We start from the raw sequence: 6,000 nt of genomic DNA, 5'->3' as shown, positions 1-6,000 counted from the left end.
GGTTCTCCAAGTTGGAATTTGGTGGAATGTGAACTTTGGTCTGTCATGGGCTCCCATTTGGGTTGAGTAAATACATGTGTTGCATCTCACCAGATAAAGTTTTGTCAAACAATGCTGACTATTAAGGCTGGTCCAAGAAGGACTTACTAAACATACCAAGATGGATGACCTGGGTGGGGCCTGACCCCTTCAAGAGAAATGGAAACTGAACATTCTGGACGTCTCAAAAGTCATCTGACCCTTGTCTCAGAAGAGCGGCTTGACTACAACATCCTGTTTTTCTAACAAAAGGCTTCTCTGTATACTGCTATCCATATGACCAGAAATACCCCCATAAATTTTTTTTCTTACAGCAATTTCTTTTCACACAATGCTTTCTCACCCAATTAAGACCACCCCATAAAACTCCAAACTCCCCTTTTTGTGGGGTTGCACTCCCTTCACTTGGAGACAACTTGGCAGTTCATGCCTTGAATAAAAACCATTCAGCCTCTGTGTAGCTCTCTAGTTCAGTTCTCATTAAGCTTCCCACTGACTTGCAATGAAAGGGTTTTTCCATCCTTTGATGATAAATTAGGGATCACTGGGATCACTGAACATTAGAAGACTCTGTGTAGGGTAACTAACTGTAGGGCAAAAGTTCTGAGCTCACTTCAGGGTTTTGGAAACCCACAAATCCCTCAGCTCAAAAACTCACCAATATCTGAACTCAAAATCCTACCAATCTCTGAGCTTGCCCCAAGATCAGGACTTGAAGTCCTACCAATCCCCACGTTGGAAATCTAAAACTCGGCCAACAACAAACTCTATATAATGCCTGCCTCCCATTTAGTTCTTTGCTCCTTTGCTCCTAAACCAAGGGCACCACTCTATTGTGGTGATATTTGATTTGTGATTTAACAAATAAAGTTTGCCTGAAGATCAGAGTGCAGAGCTAACCCACTAGTTAGCCATAAGAGGCCAAGCAGTGATGGCACACACGTTTAATCCCAGCACTTTGGAGGCAGAGGCAGACTGATCTCTGTGAATTCAAGGCCACCCTGGATTACACTAGATTGATCTGATCTCACAGAGAAAAAGAACCAGGTGGTGGTGGCTCACTCCTTTAATCCCAATACTTGGGAGTCACAAGCCTTTAAATGCAGCACTAGGGAGGTGGAGACAGGAAGGAATATGGCTGGGCAGGGAGAGGAATATTAGCGGGAAGGAGAGCGGAGCTCAGCACATTCAGTCTGAGGACTTGTAGAGATAGGATACCAGTTTGGTCTGAGGATTTCATAGAGGTAAGAACAAGTGGCTGGCCTCTCTGCTTCTCTGCTCTTTCAGCTTTTACCCCATAATATCGGGCTCTGGGTGAAGGCGTAAGTCACAGACAATACCACACCAGTTTGGAATTATGATTAATAGAATTGTTATTTATTCAAAGGGGAAAAAACTTACAGATTACCGTCCCAGACAATAGCCCCTCCGCACAAACAGGAAAGGAGTCTAGGAGCCAGAAGCGGAGCCGGAAGCCAGAGAGAGAGGAGGACAACCGCTGCTTTTTTAAAAGAGAGAGAGACCACGCCCCAATGGGCTGGTAACTCAGCGGTGATTGGCTGAAGAAGCGGAAGGAGCTCCCACAGCATCTCCCCCTTTTGTTTAAGTAAGAGAGTTCTAAGCCTAATACAAAATTATATACAATAAGTACAAACCTACGAAATTATATACAATAAATACAAATATCCTATTCTAACTAGCTTAAGTCTTGTATAACAAATAACTTGGCCAAGTCATGAAAGGAAAGTAACTACATTTATATAATCTTCAATCCCATCGAAGATCTGAGAAGGGAAATAATGTTACCTGAGTAATTAGGAAGTGCAATCAAACAACTTCCAGCACATGTAACAAATCACAGAGACAACTGGCTACCTGGGCAAACACCCAAAGTCACGTTTGCAGCGTTGAAGCAACCAACTTTGGCTAAGGCCTGACGTAACTGACATACCATTTTCAAAGGCAAGAAACTTCAAAACTATCTTACCCTGTCTTGGCAGGATATGACAGTCCTGTTTTATCCATTTACAGATATTCTGTAACTCTCTCAGTAGTTGAGGTATGAGCATTTCTTTACCCAAAGGCCAGTTCTGCCAAGAAGAAAGGCTCCAGGTGGAGTGTCTTTGGTGCTCAACATTCTCTCAGGAATAGAACGGTGTTGCCAGAAGCAATTGTGTTTCCCTACCACAGAGTTCTGAATTAGATTAAAGGCATTTTCTACAGCTCTTTGAAGAGGTTGAAGATTATCTATCTATACTGAATATAATCTCTATGTATCTAAAGAACCTGATTAGTCTAATTATAAATGACAAACATAGATGACTGTTGATCTATATAATTCTCAATATCTATCTAACTTAAAGACTGAGATAATAAACAATTGTGCAATAAATGAGGACAATGTGACCTCCAAATATAAACAATGTGCAAGTATACATTGCAATATGGTAAATATATATATATCAATACATAAACAATATATAAGTATCTTAATCAGAGGTAGAAGTGTACAGTGCAATATGGTAAATATACATATATCAATACAATATATATATCAATACATAAAAATGTTTTAAACAGAGGTAGAAGCATGCATGCACGCATAAAATAGTCAACATAATTTAACTTTGTATCAATATATAAGAATCAATACCAATATGTTTGTCTAAAAACAATAGCTCACAAGTACAAATCTATTATCTCATAATCCAATTATCCCTCTTTTTTTTAAAAGATTCCTGCACTTATAAAATTCCTCCCCCAACCCTCAACCGTATACTAATTATAATCAACCCCTAAATGATGTCCCTAAACCCAAGGACAAACTTTAGTGGGAGAGGGGACATCGTTCTCTAGAATTACTTCTAGCTGTCATGGGGATGACGTTCTTTCTGGGGGATCCTGTGAAAGTAAAATGATGGTTAAATTTCAAGATCAATGTCTTTTAAAATTGCAAATTGTCTCTGGGTATTTTGTGGAGGTCTGGCCAGAATGTTGTACAAGATGTGCACCATTTCAGCTAACCATGTTGGAACCGTCTTGTGCAGCTGGTACCCAAAACAGGTCTTGTAGTAGCGCTATCAGTATCATGACATCATCTCAACCAGGTAGAGTTGTTGTTATGGGGCCCCATCTTCTTCCTGGAAACTTCAAATGTCACTGCAGGAAAAACTCATTGTTCATTGTGGAAAACTTAAACAGTAATCATATAGACATATACAGACATACATGTATTCAATGAAAGGCATGATAGATATATTCAATGAAAAGTATGATAGATATGAAGAAAAGTAAAGATGTTTTCTAAACTCATATTTCTTTCTGTCCCATATCATGGCTCTTGACATGAGATAGAAACTCCAGAAACTCTGGGTTTTTCTTTTAACAACAGGCTTGGAATTAGAGAGGGACTGAGCCAGAGTCCAACTTCAAAACCAACTCTATAAATTTTGAAATATGATTTAGTATATTGTACTTACAGAATCTATTCAGTTTTCTTGATAGTCCCTATTGGGCCATTATTTTCCATCTGCCAGTATTCAAATATCCAGGGTCCCTTGAACTTTTCAAAGATCAGTGTTTTCCTGTGGAGATAAGAACAGAACCCTGCCCCCATTCTATATGTTTTTCTTACCACCTGTATGAATATCATCATTGTAGATGCGCTGTCATTTCTCCTTTCCAAGAGATTTCTCCTCTTCAAATCGAACCTTTATTAATTTTGATGGTATCCACAATTTTTCTTCTCCTGTGGAAACAGAGCAAAACCCCTTCCCCAACATAGCACATCTCCTGGCTTCCACTTAGAGGTCAGCACATCTTTGAAATAAACAGGTTGGTTTAGTTCAGAAGTTTTTTCCATTATCCAATGCCTCTCTGCTGCTGTTGTTCCTTTCTCATTAGCATTAAGAAAATTCAAGGTTAATAAAACATTATGCAATCTATTTCTGGGGGTATCTTTTGTCCCTTTCTGTTTGTTTAGCATATCCTTTATAGTACGATTTGATCTTTCTATAACTGCCTGACCTGTAGGATTATTTGGTATACCTGTAACGTGTTTTATATTATAATAAACAGAAAAGCATTTCATTTTCTTAGATACATATGCTGGACCATTGTCTGTCTTTATTTGTGCAGGTATACCCATGATGGCCATAACTTCCAATAAATGTTTGATTACCGAATCAGCCTTTTCTGAGCTCAGGACAGTTGCCCATTGAAAACCTGAATACGTGTCTATGGTGTGGTGTACATATTTTAATTTACCAAATTCCATAAAGTGGAACACATCCATCTGCCAGATTTCATTCCTTTGAGTACCCTTTGGGTTACTCCCTGCAGGCAACGGTGTTTGATTATAGAAAGAACAAGTAGGACATCTCTTTATAATGTCCTTAGCTTGTTGCCATGTAATGGAAAACTCTTTCTTTAAGCCTTTACTATTGACGTGATGTTTTTTTATGAAATTCTGAGGCCTGCAGAACGCTTCCAATCAATAATTGGTCAATTTCAGCATTACCTTGTGCTAGAGGGCAAGGCAGACCGGTATGGGATCGGATGTGTGTTATGTACATTGGACAAAGCCTATTCCTAATTATGTCCTGTACCTGGATAAACAATGAAGTCAACTCTGTTTCATCGTATGAATTCAGTGATTTCAATATGCAAGATAACTCTTTCTGCATATTGTGAATCTGTAACTATATTAAGAGGTTCTTTAAAATCCCTTAGCACCATAAGAATGGCATATAATTCTGCCTTCTGGATAGAATTATAAGGGCTTTGTTCTACCTTACTCAATTCTTCCGATTTATAACCTGCTTTCCCTGATTTATTTGCATCAGTATAAAATGTCCGGGCTCCAGTTATTGGAGCATCACATACAATTCTAGGAAGAATCCAAGAAGTTCTCTTTATGAGGTTAAGTCTATCACGTTTTGGATAGTTGCTGTTAATTTCTTCCAAAAAATTAGCACAAGCTCTTTGCCATGGTTCATTATCTTCCCATAACTTTCTTATTTCCTTAGTAGTAAAAGGCACTATAATTTCTGCTGGGTCTATACCTGCTAGTTGACGAAGTCTCAGTTTACCTTTTATAATTAATTCAGAGACTTTTTCTACATAAGTTTTTAATTTTTTACTTGGTTTATGAGGTATAAATATCCACTCTAAAATAATATCTTCCCTCTACATTAAAATTCCTGTAGGAGAAATTCTGGAAGGCAGTATGACTAGGATGGAACTAAGATTCGGGTTGACCCTATCCACATGTGCCTCCTGTAATTTTTCCTCAATCATTGTCAGTTCCTTTTCTGCTTCAACTGTCAATTTTCTGGTACTATTCAAATCTTTATCACCATCTAAGGTTTTGTTTAAATGAAGTATTAGATCAGGTGTTATTCCAACAGCTGATCGTAGACTGGAAATGTCACCTAAGAATCTTTGGAAGTCATTAAGAGTCCGTAACTGGTCTCTCCTAATTTGTGCCTTTTGCATTCAAATTTTCTCTAACCCTATTCTGTAACCTAGGTAATTAATAGAATCTCCTCTTTGAATCTTTTCAGGGGCAATTTTTAATCCCCACCTAGGCAAGACTTTCTTTACTTCTTCAAACATACTTTCCAAAATATCTTTATTTGAATCACATAATAAAATGTCATCCATGTAATGATAAATTATGGCCTTGGGAAATTGCTTACGAATTATTTCCAATGGCTTATTAACAAAATATTGACACAATGTGGACTATTGAGCATCCCCTGTGGGAGGACAGTCCATTGATATCTCCTAGTAGGCTGAGAATTATTATAAGTAGGCACTGTGAAGGCAAATTTTTCTCTATCCTTTTCTTGCAAAGGTATAGTGAAAAAAACAATCTTTCAAATCAATAACTATAAGAGGCCATCCTCTTGGTAATAGAGAAGGCAAAGGAATTCCAGATTGTAGCAGACCCATAGGTTG

This window comes from Myodes glareolus, chromosome X, assembly GCF_982192425.1.
Source record: "Myodes glareolus chromosome X, mMyoGla1.1, whole genome shotgun sequence".
NCBI classification, from domain to species: Eukaryota; Metazoa; Chordata; class Mammalia; order Rodentia; family Cricetidae; genus Myodes; species Myodes glareolus.
The sequence above is the reverse complement of the archived record's forward strand: the minus strand, read 5'-3'. Positions refer to the sequence as shown.